Genomic DNA, 21,739 nt, shown 5'->3' with positions numbered 1-21,739 from the left:
CCTGTGGCACTCTAACTAACAGATATATTGGAGCATAAGCGTTTGTGGGTGAATACCCACTTCTTCAGATGCATGTAGTGGAAATTTCCAGAGGCAGGTCTAAATATGCAAGCAAGAATCAGGCTAGGGATAACGAGGTTAGTTCAATCAGGGAGGATAAGGCCCTCTTCTAGCAGTTGAGGTGTGAACACCAAGGGAGGAGAAATTGCTTTTGTAGTTGGCTAGCCATTCACAGTCTTTGTTTAATCCTGAGCGGATGGTGTCAAATTTGCAAATGAACTGAAGCTCAGCAGTTTCTCTTTGAAGTCTGGTCCTGAAGTTTTTTTGCTGCAGGATGGCTACCTTTAAATCTGCTATTGTGCGTCCAAGGAGATTGAAGTATTCTCCTACAGGTTTTTGTATATTGCCATTCCTAATATCTGATTTGTGTCCATTTATCCTTTTACGTAGGGACTGTCCAGTTTGGCCGATGTACATAGCAGAGAGGCATTGCTGGCAAATGATGGCGTATATTACATTGGTGGACGTGCAGGTGAATGAACCAGTGATGGCATGGCTGATCTGGTTAGTCCTGTGATGGTGTCACTGGTGTAGATATGTGGCAGAATTGGCATGGAGGTTTGTTTCATGGATTGGTTCCTGAGTTAGAGTTACTATGGTGTGGTGTGTCGTTGCTGGTGAGAATATGCTTCAGGTTGGCAGGTTGTCTGTGGGCGAAGACTGGCCTGCCTCCCAAGGCCTGTGAAAGTGAGGGATCCTTGTCCAGGGTAGGTTGTAAATCACTGATGATGCATTGAAAAGGTTTTAGCTGAGGACCTTATGTGATGGCCAGTGGAGTTCTGTTGGTTTCTTTCTTGGGCTTGTCTTGCAGCAGGAGGCTTCTGGGTACACGTCTGGCTCTGTTGATCTGTCTCCTTATTTCCTCGTGTGGGTATCGCAGTTTGAGAATGCTTGGTGAAGATCTTGTAGGTGTTGGTCTCTGTCTGAGGGGTTGGAGCAAATGCGGTTGTACCTCAGCGCTTGGCTGTAGACAATTGCAAAGTTTTAGTTCAGGCTTGTTTCAGGCTTGATTGGTTTAAATCAGCAGTAATCCCATCAAGTCTCTGGAGTTCAAACATCCCAGCTTGGATGGGTAGTTCAGTCCTTTGTTCAGAGCTTCAGTTTCAAGCACAGTTCCTCCGGAGGTCAGAAGCAGGATTGGAGACAAAATTGAGGGGTTTCCAGCGCCTTTTATCTCCTCTGCCATGTGGAAGGACCCCTTTGTTCTTACCATGGAAAATCACAGCAGCAAGATGGAGTTTGGAGTCACATGGGCAAGTCACATGTCCATGCATGACTCAGTTTGCAGGTGGCAGCCATTGCTCACATGTTACCTTGAAGGTTCCCAGGAAGTCTCCTCATATGTGGATTGGAGTCTCCCAAGGCCCCATTGTCAGTTAAGTGTTTCTTGATTGGTCACCTACTCAGAATAGTCCTTTCTCAAGAAGCTGGCCAAATGCTTCGCTGATGCTACTTAGAATCAAACACATTGAGATACAAGTACATAGCCAATATTCATAACTTCAAATACAAAAACGATACTCACATACAGACAGCATAATCATAACCAGCAAATTATAACCTTTTCAGAGACACCTCACTTGACTACCTTTGTACAAGATTTGGTGCAACTACAGGACCTTGGTTGCAACAATGATCTATACGGTCAAGTTCATGTCAATAACGTCACGGGGGGGTCAAGCACCAAGGGGTTCTGTAGCAAGGCAATGACTCACCAGAGCGGCGCCTCCTGCTGGTCGTCTCGGGAATTAGCTCTTTTCCAGCATACAGCGTAGAATCATAGAATCATAGAATATCAGGGTTGGAAGGGACCTCAGGAGGTCATCTAGTCCAACCCCCTGCTCAAAGCAGGACCAATCCCCAATTAAATCATCCCAGCCAGGGCTTTGTCAAGCCTGACCTTAAAAACTTCTAAGGAAGGAGATTCTACCACCTCCCTAGGTAATGCATTCCAGTGTTTCACCACCCTCCTAGTGAAGAAGTTTTTTCCTAATATCCAACCTAAACCTCCCCCACTGCAACTTGAACAACGTGCCCTCTGCTGGCCAACATCTCACTTGCCACTGGCCCTCGTGTACCTTCTGGATCCCAGTGCCCTTTACCTTGGGCAGAACCGCACCAGGCTCTGGGTCTCCCCTCCCAGGGGAACCCCCAACCCTCTAAGCCAGAGGTGGGCAAACTATGGCCCGCAGGACCCTCCTGCCCAGCCCCTGAGCTACTGGCTCGGGAGGCTCGCCCCCGGCCCCTTCCCTGCTGTTCCCCCTCCCTCGCAGCCTCAGCTCACTGTGCCGCCAGCACCATGCTCTGGGCGGTGGGGCTGTGAGGTCCTAGGGCAGCGCAGCTGCAGAGCCTGGCCTGACCCGGTGCTCTGTGCTACGTAGCAGCACGGCTGTAGCGCTGCAAGCCACTGGTGCTCCAAGCAGTGTGATAAGGGGGCGGGGGGGTTGGATAGAGGGCAGGGGAGTTCGAGGAGGTGGTCAGGGGCAGGGGTGTGGATAGGGGTTGGGGCGGTCAGAGGGCAGAAAACAGGGGGGTTGAAGGGGGGCAGGAGTCCCGGGAGGGCAGTCAGGAAGGAGGGGGGGGTTGGATGGGGTGGCAGGGGGCAGTCGGGGCAGGGGTTCCGGGGCAGTCAGGGGACAGGGAGAAGGGATGGTTGGATGGGGCAGGGGTCCCAGGGGGGCAGTCAGGGGTTGAGAAGCTGCGGGGGTCGGATAGGGGTCGGGCCAAGCCTGGCTGTTTGGGGAGGTACAGCCTCCCCAAACAGGCCCTCCATACAATTTTGGGAACCCGATCTGGCCCTCTGGCCAAAAAGTTAGCCCGCCCCTGCTCTAAACCCACCTTGCCTCAGTGGCTACTACCAGTCATCATCTAGCCCCCACTCCTTGGGGCAGACTGTAGTCTGTAATGGCCACCCATCACTGGCAAGGGGCTAGGACCTGTTGCCTTTGCCTATCCTCGGGCTGCCCCTCTGCAGCCCCAGTACCTTTTGTCGGCCTTCAACAGGACCTGCAGCCTGGGGGTTTACTAGGCTGGAGCTCCCCAGCTCCCTTTGCCCTTCCCCAGCACTGCTCCACTTCAGGTACCTTGCTCTCAGGCAGCTAGCCCTTCCCACTCCAGGGCTAGAGTGAGACTCCTCCAGCTTCTGACCCACAGCCCTCTTACCAGGGCCAGCTGGGCCCTAACTGAGCTGGCCACAGCTTTGGCTGCTTCCCCAAACAGCCTAGCTTGGTTGCTTTTAATCCATGTTATCCAGGAGTGGGGCAGTCGCCCCACTACAGGTCCTCAGGATCACTGGCGAGAGGTAAGCTTGGCAGCTCCTCTGAGTAACTGGTGAGGGGCAGGCTTGACAGCTCCTCCGGGCTCTGGTCAGCGTCAGGCATTGGTCGGGTGGGCCAGTCTTCGGGTCCGCCTCCGGTTGCTGGGGTCTTGGGAGCTAGGCTGGAGGCATCTGGCCTCTCCAGCCGCTGTGCACTGAGTGAGGTCTGGGCCCAGGCTTTTCTACTTCCTGTCCTGCTCCTGACCCTCTGGGGGGCGGGCTCAGAGCTCTCTGTCCCGCCCACTCCAGTGTCCAGAGGGACTCGTCCTTCTCGCCCAGAGGGGGGCGACATGGGACCACACCACCTCATTACACCCACACACTAGTATGTCAAATATAGGTCTACCTATTAACACATGCATACCTTTAAGAGATATGCACAGCCAAGACATACTCACATCACATACTCTTGTATCCCCTTGCCCTCTCCTTCCTCCATTTGATATCTTCCTTGTTTTGTTTATTTTTAGGACTAGAACGTTGCTTATATGTTACAGTTCTGGGAAGGTGGCAGTTCAGAGCCACACACTTCTTGGAGGAGTACTGAAGAGGCTGTGGGGTTAGGCAGGTGCTGCTCCATGAGTATATGGGGTGCATACTCTGCACAAGTTGTAAGAATGGCATAGAGTGCTCTTCATAGTTCACCATCCCATCTCAGGTAAGTTTTTCTCTGTGGACTTGGGGTCAGCTGGGGTTTCCTCTTATGGGGAAAAAAAAACCACCTAGAAAGCTGGGTATTGAAGCAGCTAAAGCCAGTGGCAAGACTCTGGGAGAAGCATAGCTCAGCAAATGGATTCAGAATACTGGCTTGCTCATGCATGTCTTACACTTCAGAATGAATCATTTTATATTACACATTTAAGAAGAGAATTTCATGCACCCTCCATGCCATACAATCGTGATCATGCTTAATGGACTGAATTACATTGTAATCCTGCACACCACTGAAATTCAAATGTTTAAATCACGTGCAAAATTTGGTAGGTGCTTTCAGCCATGAGCTTCTGAAATATCATTGACATTTTTTCTGCTTCTCTGACCCTCACAATAAAGGAAACTTGTGTAGGTTTTGGGCTCAATGAAGCCTTCACGTCTTGTTTGTTTTTAAAATGGCTGCGTTGCTATAAGAATTCTTGCTGTCAGAATAAGTTTAAATATAAGATATAATAAAAATAATTATTTCAGTATTGTATGGTGGCAAATAATTAAGCCCATAGTCACTTGGTTGGTGGCATAGGAGCCACCAAACTGGGGGACCAGCTTGATTATATTCTAAACACAACAAACGCAAACATAAGACCTTTGAAGATGAACACTTGCATATTGGTGGATTTCCTGGCTTTATCTATCTGTAAAATCAATAATTACTTAGATTAGACTTACTGGGCCAGAACCTGACCTGCAGCCAAGGAGCAATCAGCACAGATCAAGAGAAGAATTGCAAAAGTTGACTTGAAAGGCCACCTTTACATTCCCCTGATCTCAGAGTCACTCTACACTGGCCAGGCTCTGGTGTACAGAGGCTAAAGGCTGCTCTAATGTACACAGTTGCCATCAGCTCAAAGAGGCCATTTCAGCAACTAGAAATAAGTTGGGCATAAAGGAGTTCCCTGGCTTTTTCCCCAGCCATGCCCCCTATACCACTAACCAGGAGGGGGTGGCATAGAAGCTACTGAAGTGGCTTTTTTGCCACCTCTACAGTAGGAAAAGTCTCCAATGACCAACTCAGTTAGCTCCACAGCAGCTTTGCTCTGCCGGCTTTAGACTTGCAAAGCTGTCCCAAGGCATACAAAAATCAGGCCCATTTATTTTGCCTTATAAAACTCCATATAAGAGATGAGCCAAACAGGAGTCCACATCATTTTACTGAGGACTTGCCACTGCTCAACATTTTATAGGTGACATCTGGCCAAGTTACATCTCACTGCATGACTCTGATAGCATAACATTTAATTTCCATTGTTATATGTAACTAGGGTTAACATTTATAGCTTCTGTCTCCTGAAACCACATGTAGTAATGAGGATCTAATATCCCTTATATAAACACAATGACAAAATGTCACCAATGAGACATCGCTGGCAAAACTTTGTAGTACACGTTAGAGTACACTTGTTTGACAAGATGCAACCTATGCAACCATAGCACATCAATGAATTGTTGTGTGAATTAGAGTAACTTCCAATTTATCAGATACATAGGACCATATTTTCAAACATGCTCAAGTTAGATATTTGCACACATTCGTTGGCCATGCAGAAATATTCAAGTAATCTTAATTTTGAAAATCTGGCTCTTTAAGATCTTTAAAAATCCTCTCAAATTTTCGTTGAAATTTGCTGACACACAGTGATAGCAGTCCTGCCAAACATCACAGAAGTGTGACTTTCTGCATTTGTGTACTACAAATTACAATTGGTCCAAGTACAGAAAACAAAGACTTTGTGCATTTGGTTATTCATACAGTCAAACAATGAAAATATGCTTCTTGGGATGATGAAGTGGTTTCTTAAGCAGATTTTTGGGGGGAAGACGATTAGGTATCTTACTCTGGGAGAAGCTATAAATGAGAAAAGAAAAACGCTTCCAAAAATTTGTGCAATTCAACATTTTGACAAATATCTTAAAAATGACAAACTGGTTCAATGCATGTAAATCATTAGGCTTGTCTACACAAATAAGAGAATCTGTATGCCAAGATAAGAGCGTTATCAAAGTAGTCTATTAGTTAACATAACTCCAAGAGAGTCTGGGATAGATATTCGCAAAAGTCATGGATGTAATACTACAGTAAGTGCCTAATATGTGATATGCACAAATATACATATAGTTGTGTTGAGACCAAAAAAAAGAAGATACATTTTTAAAAGCCCCATTTTGTGATGCTTGACATTATCCAGTACATATTTGCATGACAGGAATGACTGTTTTATAACAGAGTATTTCTCAAGATAGTAGTTCCCATATAAAAGTTATTTGTATGTCTCTAATTCAGATTGCTCCTGTATGGAGAAAGCAAGGGAACATCTGAAGACTCTTAGAAAGCAGCATGCCCCAATCAGCATAACAGCTGGAAATGAAGAGGTTGACAAAGCGAGGAAAGAATCACAATATTAGATTTCCTTCAGCAAGAAATTTCTTTAGGATTAAGCAACTGAAAGTACAAGTCTCAGCAGTAAGTAGAGTTTTAGGAATAGATCAATAGCAGCAGTTTATCAGCTCAGCCAAAGTCAGTGGGAGCACTTGAAAAATCAATGCCAGCTTGAGAGATATTACCAGATATTGTAGTATCCCCCTTCTAAGTATAGGGAATCTCTCTGAAACCTGAATCTCTCTAAAACTGGGATTTTAAGTGTACTCATTGTACTATAAAACTTTCCTGAGTTCACTAACATCAACTATCAGTTGATCAGCAAATATACAGATTAGAACTTAACTGGGCTTTTTATACTCATATCACATTCATGCAGCTCTTTATCAGTATCCCTCTTCTGTAGCACCCATGGTACCAGGTGCTAGTATCCACATGCTCCTCTAACTCACTCTGAGGCCCACCTTAGGTCCCAAGGGTTCTTTGTGTTCTTTGTGTTGATGGTAGATCTCAGCCCTTAGCTTGCTGGCCTTCTAGAGCTGCACCAGGTTTTAAATGTACAGTGCCCCCCATACATGAGTATATAGCATCTATATCCTCTAGAACATTAACAGCTTCTATACTTAAAAGGAAGCAAGGACAAACCAGTCACAAGAAAGAACAAACACTTTACTAGGGGAAAAGAATAAGCTTAATTTGTAAGTACAGGTGAGAGTGGGAACCAGGTAAAGGAAAAGGCAGCAGAATCAAGGGAAATAGCTGTATAAATGAATAAATTAACACCACAACAATAATCAGATGCTCTTTACCTCAGATAATCACACCACTCTGACAGCTAATTATAAATAGAACACCACAAATAAAAGCAAAACAGATGCCCCGCCTCAGTCACCCTGTAGGTCTCAGGTGGCCAGTATGTGTATACTGCTCTTTGTGATGGAGCTGTACCGGGCTTATACAGAAGAAAAGTATGTTTACAATAAAAAGTCAAATAAACGTTGGTTGTCAATGTCTGGCTATCAGTTGCACGCAGTCGCAATGCTCATGCCACTTTCAGCTCTCTGCTTTCACACTGACCAAGTCTTATTCACCTCAAAGCCCTTTCCCAGCTACCAAATATACATAGCACTTACTGTTGAGGTGTTGTTGCACAGCAAGGCAGGAGATTATTTTCTGGAATAGAACTGGTCCTTGGATAGCTTCTCATGCAATGGAAGCCTAATGAGTGTGTCAAGGCTGATTCCCCACTCTGGCACTTCGAGTGCAGAAGGTGGGGGCCCGCAAGGATTTTAAAAATTAATACTTGCCAGCTATTCCAGGCTTGTATTAAACTCCCAAGGTTTCAGCTTTTCTCTAACCTTGGCTTAGTAAACGCTGCCACCATCCAAATGCAAAAAAACACCTTGAACCCAGGAAGGAGCACTTGGGAATTCTTCCCCATGGGGTACCCTCAAGCCCTTTCACCCCCCCCTCTGGGGAAGAGCTGAGAAAGAAGCAAAGGAAATTAGCTGTTGCCACCAGTTAATTAAACAACATATGCACAAACCTCTTAGGACACCAAAAATCCAATCCTGTACTTAAAAAAGGTAAATTTGATTAAAAATAAAAAGGAAGAAAATACATCTGGAATTTAGGCTTTTGCTAGATTTTAAAAGAGCAATTTCAAAAATTAAGCACCCAAACTAGCTTTCTTGGGGGTTCAGCTTAAAGGTTACAAGCAAACAAAAACATCTGGGATTAGCACAGAGGAGATCCACAAGCCAAAATAAAGAAATAAACCTGATCGTATCTATCTAAACATTCCCTGTCCCAATGATTCCTTCTAGGTATGGAAGATAATTTTTCATACCTGGTTCAAACCTTACACAGCATTCCTGCTTATAGCTTTACTGCTCCGTGTCCCTGCAGCCCAGAGGAGAACAACAGACAAAGGGAAAGTTTCTTTCCCAATTTTAAAAAGTTCCCATTGGCTCTTTTGGTCAGGTGTCTACTTCTTTTTCTTTACCTGGGGGACTTTTAACCCTTTACAGGTAAAGCAAGCAGCGAACAGCTACCAAGAGGGATTTTACAGCTAGCTGACTGGTTAGGTGTCCATAAAAGGGAGCTTTTTATCACAGATTGAGTTTGGCAATCATCCCTGTCCTGGATCATAGAGTCTGAGACTCCTTCTCTCCTTTCCCCTTTGTTTAGACCTGGACAGGCTAGCTCACCTCTCTCCTTACAGAGGACTTATAATTGTTCAGCTGCAAGATAAAACTAAATGCTTGCTGGGAAGCAAAATGGTGCATGTCTCTTTCATCTCCGCTGCAGAGTTATTGCATCTCCTGCTGTTGCTGGAAGCTGACTGCCTTACTTTCCCTCAGACAATGCACTTGGTGCTGAATGCAGATTTTGGGGAGGACCTATAAGCAGGCTATTCTGGGCATGGGTTTGGTTGTCCAGGCACGTCAGTCAGGTGCCTTGTTCAATCATATGTCTTCTTCTCTGCCTCAACCACCACTGGTTGTTCCATTTGTGAGGAACTGAATCTTTAAGAGGCTTATGTTGGGTAATGCAGAGACTCATGTTATGTAACTCAGAGGCAGCTGGAACAGAGATGCTAAATGAAGCAGATCTCTATCAAGCATCTTGCCTCTGAGGGATTACTGAACCCTATACTAGTCTCAAGCACACGTACAGGCAGCTTTTCCATTTAATTTTTCTAGCTGCTGCCTCTATGCTGCTCCATCTGTGGGAATAGCTGGGAGTGGTTTTCTTGAGGCCCCTAAAATGTCAAGGATTTAGAATTATTATTACTGTATTACAATAGCATCTACAAACCCCAACTGAAATTGGTGGCCTGACTCTACTAAAATAGCCTTCTTGTGGCAATTACTTTTTCAAAAAGATTATCTTTACTGAGAACACAGTTGACAGAAGATTAGTACTGCGCCTTTCAGGATATTAAGTTTCAGTTCACAACATAATTTTGGTGTTTATACTATTTTACAAAGTAGTAACTAGAAGGATATCTAGCCATTTTGCAAATCCTTTCTTCTGATGGTGCAGGTAAAGATGGGTGAAATATTTGGCTTGAACATTTTTACTAATAAATTTATAGAGCTGAGCAAAGAATTCAAAAGGAATAATTTGACAAATTTAGGTTCCTTTTCTGCTTCCAGAATATCAGATCACAGATCACCAGTTCTTCACATTTATTCAACAGTCTTTTTCTACAAGTATTTTTTTGCAGGATTGGTCCTGAACATTTTACTGTGAATAGTCCATATTCAAAATTCAATGGTCAGATAAGTGACATGGCATTGTTTCTCTTTGTCTGACTGCATTAATGTACTCCAATATAAGGAGGTCAGCTTAAAGAAAATATCACAGCATGGAGTTCTTCTATTATGAGGATTTGAAGACTGCTGTAAGAGAGTTAAACTGATCCAAGTATGCCTATGGCAACTTATGTTCAAGCTCAATTGAATTTAAATATGCAAGCCTTATCTGGACCTCTGTTGCCCAATTCCGCAGCCAATGGGGCTATTAGTGTGCCAGAGCCCTCCATTCATGAAAAAATCACACCACTAAACCACACTGCATTGTCTTTTTCTTATATAACTTATGTCCCACATTATGAGGTTGGTGAATCCAAGTACACCTATATGAATGCTCTTAGTTGTATGGGGTCCTTTCCTACTGCATTATTATTATTATTTCATTATTATATTTGTACTGCAATAGCAGCTAGAAGGAGAAAGCCGGGACCGTGACACTACTGTGCTAGGCCCTGTAGACAAGTATAAGAAAATAAAGACAGTGCCTGCCCCAAAGAATATGCGGCCTCAACTTTGCCAAGACTTATGCACACATGTGCTTAATTTCGAGCAGATGAGTATTATCAGTGACTACAAAATAAAGTATTTTAAGTAAATATTCTTAAATTTTTCATTTTTTTTTTGTATATATGACATTTGGAATGATGTAAGGAAATTACTTGACATAGCTTTCTGGGCTTCCTGCCCCCCAAACCTAACTACCCTAACATGATGTCTAAAGTAGCAAGTTCTTTCCCATTCACTGACTGATGTTATTTGGGGGAATAAATGGAAAGGCTACAACTTGAATCAGGCTGCATTCTGAAAATCCTCTTTGAGGATCGCAGCACCTAGATACGACAGGAGCTCTGTGAGAATCTGAGACAATGATAGTAATGATAGGGAGCAGGCAGTTCACTTCCCCTTTTCCCCCCCAAGAGGACTAGCAAGAAGGGATTGTTTCCATCCATGCCATCACAGACTACTATTTCTATAATTGTGATGATTAGCAGATAGGGCAGTGATACTATAAGGTGTGTGGCTGGCAAGAGGTGTTGAAGGCTAGATAGTGATGAGCTGGCAACCTCACAGAAGCAGGGTTCAGGAAATTGGGGTGAAATCCTGACTGCTCTGAAGTCCATGGAGGTTTTACGATGGACTTCAGTGGAGCCAGGATTCCACCCTTGGTGAAAAGAGAGGATTGAAGAGGCCTCTGTGACATTAGAATCTCCGGTAACCTTTATGGAATTGTGTGTAGAGTTGCTTAGTTTCACTAGTCTTTCAGTTTTCCAGATGTGGAATACCAGATGGTATTTGTGTTTCTACCATGTACAGAGAAAATGTAGATGTTAAAGAGAGCTATTTTTCCTTCTTTTTAAAGGAGCAAATCCAAAATGAACATGTGATAAATAAAACTGTCATGCAGACTCCACAGTCTGGAGTATCGTTTGCTAAAGGATGCCTATAAATCTAGTTTCAGAGACCTAAATGAATTATGTGATAATGAAGATACACAAGCCTTCACCATGAGATGAGTTAAATATCTAAAGATGATAAGAATTTCTAAAATGTACAATTAGAAATTAAGGCTATCTGTACATCTTCATGCTTTCTACTGTAGACGACACAAGGTGTCAAAACCACAACACTGTGATTGTGATAGCATCAGCAGAAGTAATCACTAAATCATAAACCATTTAGGGCAGGGTATGTCTTCTTTATTACTCGTACAGTGCTTTCCTTCTTTATTGGGATTCATAGGAACTACCATAATAGAAATACAAAATAATGAGTAATTAACCCATAAGTGATTAGCTATCTGTCCAATTCTACAAACAATAGCATCTTCTTCGACCAAAAGGGGTTCAGTTAAGGCTGGATTAATTTGGTGATACTTATAATTAGGCTACAAATCTTGCTAATTGTTTCATTTGATTTCTCCACCACAGTTATTTAAGTTTTTAGCAAAATTTCGAGAGCTTTATTTTTTTATTTTTTGTAGTGAAGGATGCAAAGTCCCCAAAAGCACCTTCTGTCCAAGCTTTTGAAGAAAAGGAGGTGCTCCTGCTGTCTTCTTTCCCCCAACTTCCTGAAAGGATCACATGGTCTAACTGAATTAACATAGACTGGGAGATGAAGCAAAGTCCTGAGTTCTGCTCTCACCTCTGCCAACTTCTAATAATAGTTGGCATTGATCTATATCAAAATTCACTTGGTTTTTGACATATTCATATTTAGTTATGAAAAGTTGCTTTGAAAAAGTGCAGCTTTTTGTGCACATAATTTTTATCACAATAAGGGAAATTAAAAAAATATTAATTGCCTCAATCGCTTTAAAAATAGAGGGTTTTAGAGAATAAATATGAATAATTAGACTTTAAATAAACTTCCAGAGAATCTCATGTCTTCATAATGTTCCTCTGATTTTTACTTGAATTCTTTTCCTCTTATATGAGTATTTTGCCAGGTAGCCTTTTCTTTTTTCTTTTCCTTTTAAAGGAATGAATCAACTAGAATAATGTATCTCTGCATAGAAACAAGAAATAATAATGCTGCTGGGTTACTCTTTTTTTTTTCCAGTCTATGTTTTACTGTAGAGTTTGTGTTTATGATTTACTGCAAACTGCTCCCCTCCAAATTGGTATTAAGTTGTAACTTGTGTTAAAATTAATTTTGTATTTTTGAAACAATAACAGCTTCTGGTGTAGATATTTCTTTAGTTTTATAGAATTTTAATGAGACAGTTCTACTCAGGGTATGTCTACACTATGAAATTAGGTCGATGTTATAGAAGTTGATTTTTAAAAATCGATTGTATACAGTTGATTGCATATGTCCACACTAAGCACATTAAGCGGTGGAGTGCATCCTCACTACCATGGCTAGCATCGACTTATGGAGCGGTGCACTGTGGGTAGCTATCTGAGAGTTCCCACAGTCTCCGCCGCCCATTGGAATTCTGGGTTAAGCTCCCAAAGTCTGATGGGGCGAAAACATTGTTGTGGATGGTTTTAGGTACATGTCGTCAGTCACCCCTCCCTCCGTGAAAGCAACGACGGACAATTGTTTCGCGCAGATGCCATACTTCTTTCAGCAGACGGTGCAGTAGGACTGGTAACCGTCATCATCCACCACTTCCGCTGCAACTCTACTCTGCTGCTATTGTCTCAATAGTGAATTTCTCCATGTTGTCTGTCATGGGCTCCCGGCTACATGTGTTCCTCCTCAGGAAACATGCGCAGTGCTAACTGTCATCATCCACTGCTTCTGCTGTGACTCTGCTCTCCTGGTCTCATGAATCCACCTCGCAGGTCCTCTCGTCGTTCTCGATAAATATCTATTCTCGTGGCATCCGTCGTCAGCCACCGCTTCCGCTGCAACTCTGCTCTCCTGCAGATGCCATACCATGGCAAGCATGGAGCCCGCTCAGCTCACCGCGGCAGTTATGAGCATTGTAAACACCTCGCACATTATCCTGCAGTATGTGCAGAACTAGAACCTCCAAAAGCAGGCGAGGAGGTGACGGCAGCATGGTGACGAGAGTGATGAAGACACGGACACAGACTTCTCTCAAAGCCCGGGTGTAGGGGCAAGGTTGGGGAAGATTGGTGAGGAGCTATGTGGTGGACTGAGTATGTGACTGGATGTAAGCAGAGGATACAGGCAGTTTCAATTAACTTTGTCCGACAGACCCTGCCAAAAGATATTGTAGCATAGCTCAGCATATTTTTGCCTGTAAACAAGTTAGTTTATGTAATAAGCATAAATCATACATATAAGAATGTAACCAGCTGTTGACCCCATGTAACCCCGAGATAAGCACGGAGAATATAGCGCCGCAGAGGACTCCCTGCCAGTGGAGTCCTGCCTGGTCAGCTGTCCAGAACGGCCAGAGTCCCCTGCAGCCCCTCCGTGTGTCCTAGGGACTCGCCGCACAGATTGGAGCGTAAGTTCTTCCTTCCTTCCTTCAATAAAGCGTAGTTTACTATTCTTAGGCCTGAGTGTCCTCCTTTTGCTGGTATCTCCCCCTCCCACCTTTGCGGGCACAATTGGCATCATGAACAGGATACCAGCGGAGGGATGCCTCTCTGGGGAAGGAAGGATAAGGGGGAGGGAGAGAGCCGCATCCCCGGGTGGCCCTCCACAGGACGGTGGGCACCGGTGGCTCTCAAGCTGGTGGGGTTGGTTGCCCCCGCTGCATGGCTGGAGCTCGAGCAGGAGCCGGGGGTTACCCCAGTTAGGCTGGAGGAACTGATATCCAAGCTCCGGCTGGACAAAGTAGGACCCACGGAGTGAAAAGCAGCAGGGGACCTGGGATGGGTCTTCCTGACCGCTCTCTGCGCAGTGGACAAAACACTGCTGGTTCAGTGCTGGAGGATAGGAAGATTAGAGGCTGATTTACAGCAAGCAAACGAGACCCGTTCACTAATCCAAGAAGTCATCACTAGTACTGACGAATGGGCCAAGCAGTTAGAGCACTGATGCTCGGTTGTGGCAGCTTGCATTGCGAACTGCTGGCAACAAAAGGAAGGACGGCAAGACGTGCGTCCCCTTGCTGTACGTGCAAAAATGTGCAAAAGCGACATTTGGGGGACAAGCGAGGATGAGTCTCCCCGGGAGGGGGACAGCGGGAAGGTGGGGCTGTACCCACAACTGTGGCCCATTGTCGAGACATGATACGAGGGACTGCACTGGGAGAATGATCAAATGGTAGGAAGGGATTTTATCCGGAAATATAAATCCTCTGAGATACAGGATTTCATGCAGCGTTTCAAGCAGCATCCCAAGGAAACTCTGCTGGCCTGGCTGCTACGGTTGTGGGACGATGGAGCAGATGCAATTAACCTTACCCCCGCTGAGCTAGGCAGGATGGGCTCATTCACCACAGACCCCTCCTTCGTAGGAGACTCAAGATAGGGGCCAACTCGGAGGCGAATTATCCATATCCCTCCCTCATGGCATGGTTGACCGTGGCTGTCAAAACCATCTGCAGCTCGCCCGCAGACATGGATGACAGGTTGGAACAGTGGGCCTCCATCCCAGAGGGGTTAGCCAGCTCTGGCAGTTGGGCATGCTCACCGGCATATTTGCCAAGCATTTTGAAGGACCTGATGTCGTAGAGCTGACCCGTACCATCCGCACCCAGCTTCTGCAGAACACCCCTCCCACCCCCGATGAAGGCGATGATCCTGCCAACGGCTGGGGAGGCCGTAGGGTTGGTGGGAGATGCGGCACAGCTCATGATGCAATTAACGGAAATTGACGGTATGAAGAAAACCACAAAGCCGCCGCTGGTGAATGTGAAGCAAAAGGAGAGAGTTAGCTGCAATACTACGTTCAAAGACCTACTGAAAGAAGGGATTCCCCTGGCAGAGATGGATGGGAAAACCAATGCTGAGTTGTTAAAACACTGGTTACAGCTTAAGCCGGAACAGCGTACCAAGGAGAAGGTGGGGGCTCCAACGAAAGGGGGGCCCCAAAACAAGGTAGATGGCACCCCCCAGCGGCCCCAACCATCTACCCCGCTGGCAGACTATATTGAATGGAAGCTGTGTTATACCAATAAAATAAAAACCAGCAGGATCTTATTAAAGGGGAAAAGGCAAAATACCACATTTATTGTGAATACAGAAAGAATCATAGTAAGCAGTTAGTTATAGCTATAACATTCCATTCGATTTCATATTTATTCACACATTCATTCATACACACACACACAGGTTCTGCAAGGTTGTTATCAGTTACCAGCCTTCGAGTTGCTCATGTCAAGCCACTGGCCAGGTGGCCTGGACATGAGGAGGAAGCAGGGCCTTGTCAGATGCTCATCTGATGCTCCTGGAAGTTGGTTTGCAGAATCAGATGCCCAAAGTTCTCACTTTCTAGAGTCCATTTTTATAGGAATTTCTTCCTATGCCAGTCTATGTGAATTGCTTCATCATGCTGTTGCTGAATCAATAGCAGATGACACATTCCTGAAGGCTCCGTGCTGCCAGATGCTATCTTGTTCTTTGGTTCTCCCATTCTTGAAGCTGCTGGGTGGATTCCAGTCTGCCCTCCGGGGGTCCTCTGGTTATTTCCACTTGATGCCTTCTTCGGCCGATGGACACTGGATTCTTAGGCCGGCACCTCCCTGATCATTCATTTATTATCCACACCAAGCATCCATCCACATACATCCTCTAGCTCTATTTTAATCACAATTGTTAAAGCGAGATAAATACAACAAAAGGGCTGGGAGTCTCTGGGTGCTGTTTCTGTTGTTACAGAGTACTGCTTTGAGTCTCTCTCTGTGAGTAGTTGGTGTTACAAAGAATTGCTTTGAGAACAGACTGTGTCTTAGAATGTACTAACACAATTAGCAGCTTAACTGCTAAAAGGGGAAGATGCCCCAATTTATGTGCCCTCCAAGTGTCTTTCTTCCAGGCAACCATAACCGCCACACTGCTGTCTGGGTGGGTCTATGGAGTGTCCTGGTTGCGCCACCCGAAGGCTGACACCTGCGACGGCCCTACAGCAAGTTCTCTACGGAATAATCCTCGAACTGATTTTAGCTGCAATAGGTGCCCAAGCCACATGGCACCACAACTCGGCCATCCAGTGGATGCAATCGGTGGCACTATCAGGTAAAAATCAGACTGTTGGTACTGCGCACATGCCCCCCATTTGGCAAGCGCTGGCATTCCATGGGCCGCAGTGCTCAGCGGCCTTCAGCGACGGACACCACTCGTCCCATCGGAAAACTTCCCCTTTCCTCATGCACAGTGATAGCAGAATACCTGCCAGACACAAGGCAATTTAACGTTACTACTGGCCCACTGGAAATGCGCAGTGAGTGGATGGCCGGAGAGGCGAGAGTCTCGAGTGACAATTGCTCCGGTTCCTCCTAAACCAATTTGACTTATACCAATGGCACCACACTCTGCCATCGGTGGTGGTGTTGGGGCGAGTGGGGATTACATACCCGTGGTTTTCTGTATTCCTGCAATGCCAGTGTCCCCATATGAAGAACGCCCCTCAGCACAATTAGGCGCGAGCAAACCCCGCGTGCACATTACTAGCTCCAATAGTTGGTGTTGCAATGCCTCAGATAGCACATGGCTCCCCACAGCAGGAGTGCTGGGGCTTTGGGCCGTTGGGTATATAAAACCCTACCCAACCAATGGTGTGGACGGTGCACACTGGGACGGGCTCCTCCCCATATGTATGGAAAGCAAACCATGCATACTCATGCAGTGCATAATTACATATTGGTGGCACGTCCACGACGGAGCCCAAACCCCATTGTGCAGAGACCCACGGGCTTCCATCAGTTTGTCCGCGCTTTCCTCCCCTGTCTGGGGATGGCTCAACTGGAGCGGGCTATTGTAAATATTTCAGCCACATTAGAGGTTATAGAGAATAATACCCGTAGATGCAATCCAAGCCCTGCAATTAGAAGTAGCTTCTTTGTCGCAAGATGTATTACTGAATCGTATGGCGTTGGACTAGTTATTAGCCGCTCAAGGCGGCATTTGTTTGGCCTTGATTAATGAAAGTTGTTGTTTTTATTCAAATCAGGATAAGCACATCGAGACTGATGTTCATAATATGATGGACGACTTGAAGGTGTTACATGACGTGGGCTCTGAGACTTCTGTATGGGATGACCCTTGGCGGTGGCTAACCTCCTGGCTTCCAGATCTCGGTGCCTGGGGGAGACGCATTGGGCTCCTGCTATTGATTGGACTACTGGGCTTTGTATGTGTGTTTGTCATTCTTCAATGCTGCGTGAATTGCTCCTACACCCTCGTGGCCCGACAAGCAACCCCCAAACCAGTGCACACCTTGTGGGCACAACGGGACCCAGCAATTTGGACATCCTGGTGGCAATGGGGCAGGCTCATGCCCATGCCATGGAATGCCAATTCTGGGCCTGGGAAACAAGCACAGACTGGTGGGACCACATAGTGTTGCAGGTCTGGGATGATTCCCAGTAGCTATGAAACTTTAGCATGCGTAAGGGCACTTTCATGGAACTTTGTGACTTGCTTTCCCCTTCCCTGAAGCACAATACCAAGAAGAGAGCAGCCCTTACAGTTCACAAGTGAGTGGCAATAGGCCCTCTGGAGGTTTGAAACACCAGACAGCTACCGGTCAGTCAGGAATCAATTTGGAGTGGGTAAATCTACTGTGGGGGCTGCTATGATCCAAGTAGCCAATGCAGTCACTGAGCTGCTGCTATCAAGGGTAGTGACTCTGGGAAATGTGCAGGTCATACTGGATGGCTTTACTGCAATGGGATTCCCTAACTGTGGTGGGACGATAGACGGAACCCATATCCCTATCTTGGGACCGGATCACCTTGGCAGCCAGTATGTAAACTGCAAGGGGTACTTTTCAACGGTGCTGCAAGCACTGGTGGATCACAAGGGACGTTTCACCAACATCAACATGGGATGGCCGGGAAAGGTACATGACGCTCACATCTTCAGGAACTCTGTTGGGGATGTTGAAATGCCTATACTTATCCTGGGGGACGCAGCCTACCCCTTAATGCCATGGCTCATGAAGCCATACACAGCCACCCTGGACAGTAGTCAGGAGCTGTTCAACTACAGGCTGAGCAAGTGCAGAATGGTGGTAGAATGTGCATTTGGACGTTTAAAAGCACGCTGGAGCAGTTTACTGACTTGGTTAGCCCTCAGCAATATTCCCATTGTTATTGCTGCTTGCTGTGTGCTCCACAATATCTGTGAGAGTAAGGGGGAGACATTTATGGAGGGGTGGGAGGTTGAGACAAATCGCCTGGCCGCTGATTATTCGCAGCCGGACACCAGGGAGATTAGAAGAGCACAGCAGGGAGCGCTGCGCATCAGAGAAGCTTTGAAAACCAGTTTCATGACTGGCCAGGCTATGGTGTGACAGTTCTGTTGGTTTCTCCTTGATGAAAACCCGCCCCCTTGGTTCACTCTACTTCCCTGTAAGCCAACCGCCCTCCCACCTTCAATCACCACTTGCAGAGGCAATAAAGTCATTGTTGTTTCAAAATCATGCATTCTTTATTAATTCATCACACAAATAGGGGAAAAAGAAAAGGAGTACGTGTGGCACCTTAGAGACTAACCAATTTATTTGAGCATAAGCTTTCGTGAGCTACAGCTCACTTCATCGGATGCATACTGTGGAAACTGCAGAAGACATTATATATACAGAGACCATGAAACAATGTCTCTGTGTATATAATGTCTTCTGCAGTTTCCACAGTATGCATCCAATGAAGTGAGCTGTAGCTCACGAAAGCTTATGCTCAAATAAATTGTTTAGTCTCTAAGGTGCCACAAGTACTCCTTTTCTTTTTGCGAATACAGACTAACACGGCTGTTACTCTGAAACAAATAGGGGAATAATTGCCAAGGTAGCCCGGGAGGGGTGGTGGATGAGAGGAGGAGGGAAGGACAAGGCCACACTGCACTTCAAAAGTTATTGAATGCCAGCCTTCTGTTGCTTGGGCAGTCCTCTGGGGTGGAGAGGTTGGGTGCCTGGAGCACGCTCCCCCACCCTCACCCCCACATTCCTGGGCATCTGGGTGAGCAGGTTATCCAACTTGGGGAGGAGGACAGGCAGTTACACAGGGGCTGCATCAGCAGTCTGTGCTCCTGCTGTTCCACCAGATGCCAGAGCATATCAGTTTGATCCCCCATTAGCCTCAGCATTGCATCCTGCCTCCTCTCATCATGCTACCACCACCTCTCCTCTTCTCCCGCAACCTCTCATCTTGCTCATCCCTCCTGTCCTTGCGTTCATTTTCTGCTTTCCTGGACTCTACCATTGTTTGCCTCCACACATTCTGCTGAGCTCTTTCACTGTGGGAGGACTGCATGAGCTCAGAGAACATGCACTCGTGATGAAATTTTTTTCGCCTTCTTATCTGCACTAGCCTCTGGAATGGAGATGATAGGGGGAGCGTTGAAACATTTGCAGCTGCAGGAGGAAAAAAAGAGAGAGTAGTATTTAAAGAGACATTTTAGAGAACAAAGGGTAGACTGTTTCACAGTGAACCAAGCTGTTAACATTACATAGTACATGTGCTTTCAGTACAAGGTCGCATTTTGACTCTTATATCGAGGGTCTGCTGGTTTGGTGTGAGAGATCACACACGCAGGACCAGGCAACAGAATTCAGCTTTCAGGCAGCCATGGTAAGCCGCAGTCTTTCGGCTTCTTCAACCTTCATAACATATGGGAATGGTTTCAAACAGCAGTGCCCTCCTTTCCCATACCAAGCACCCACTGGGTTGGCCATTTAAAAGGAGGGGCTGCGGTTTTCGGGTTAACGTGCAGGAGAAACCCAACTAACCCTCCCCCACCCCATTCTCTGGGATGATCGCTTCACCCCTCCGCCCACCGTGTGACTAGTATCAGGGAAGATCTCTGCCAGCCAAATGCGAACAGCTCAGCGTGAACAGGCCTGCTCCCCCCCACCACGTGGCTAAAAGTGGAAATGATTTCTTTTCGGCCAAAGGCAAACAGCCCAGCAGGAACGGCCACCTCTGACTGTCCCCTTAATAATGTCCCTGGAGGATTTCCGGTCCATCCCCAGACACGCTAACAGACTTTTCCAGTAGCTGTACTGGCCGTGAATGCATCCCAAGTCTTCAGGGCAAATTAATCATTAAATACGCTTTCTTTTAAACCATGTATTATATTTACAAAGGTATACTCACCAGAGGTGCCTTCTCCAGCTTTATGGTCTGGGAGCCCACCTTGGGAGGGTTGGGAGGGTATTGGCTCCAGGGTGATAAACAGTTCCTGGCTGTCAGGGAGAACAGTTTCTCCACTTGCCTGTTGTGTGCTATCCTCCTCCTCCTCCTCCTCATCGTTCTTGTCCCCAAAATCCTCATCCCTGTTGCGTGAGACTTCCCCCCTTGCACGTGTCCATGGACAGGGGTGGGGTAGTGGTAGGGGCACCCCCTAGAATTGCATGCAGCTCATCATAGAAGCAGCAAGTCTGGGGCTCTGACCTGGAGCAGCCATTTGCCTCTTTGGTTTTTTGGTAGGCTTGCCTGAGCTCCTTAATTTTCATGCAGCACTGCTGTGCGTCCCTGTTTTTGCCTCTGTCCTTCATGCCCTTGGAGATTTTTTCAAATATTTTGGCATTTCGTCTTTTGGAACAGAGTTCTGATAACACGGATACAACGATCAGGTCCAGTACCTCCCGTTCGGTCCATGCTGGAGCTCTTTTGCGATTCTGGGACTCCATGGTCACCTCTACTGATGAGCTCGCCATGCTGGCCAAACAGGAAATGAAATTCAAAAGTTCCCATGCTTTTCCTATGTACCTGACTAGTGCATCTGAGTTGAAAGTGCTGTCCAAAGCGGTCACAATGGATCACTCTGGGATAGCTCCCGGAGGACAATACCATCGAATTGCATCCACAGTACCCCAAATTCGACCCGGCGTTGTTGATTTCAGCACTAATCCCCTTGTCGGGGAGGAGTACTGAAATCAATTTTAAGAGCCCTTTAAGTTGACAAAAATGGCTTTGCCGTGTGGACAGGTGCAGGGTTAAATCGATCTAACGCTAATTTCGACCTAAACTCGTAGTGTAGACCAGGGCTCAGAGTGCACTTTATTTTTTCACTAATAGACTGTTTTCTAGGATTCCAAAATAAACACACACAAACATTTTCCGTTTTAACTACCATCATTGTTCATAGAATCACAGAATATCAGGGTTGGAAGGGACCTCAGGAGGTCATCTAGTCCAACCCCCTGCTCAAAGCAGGACCAATCCCCAACTAAATCATCCCAGCCAGGGCTTTGTCAAGCCTGACCTTAAAAATACCTAAGGAAGGAGATTCCACCACCTCCCTAGGTAATGCATTCCAGTGTTTCACCACCCTCTTAGTGAAAAAGTTTTTCCTAATATCCAACCTAAACCTCCCCCACTGCAACTTGAGACCATTACTCCTTGTTCTGTCATCAGCTATCACT

This window comes from Lepidochelys kempii, chromosome 4 (genome assembly GCF_965140285.1).
Source record: "Lepidochelys kempii isolate rLepKem1 chromosome 4, rLepKem1.hap1, whole genome shotgun sequence".
Classification (NCBI taxonomy): Eukaryota; Metazoa; Chordata; order Testudines; family Cheloniidae; genus Lepidochelys; species Lepidochelys kempii.
Note: the sequence above shows the minus strand (reverse complement) of the source record.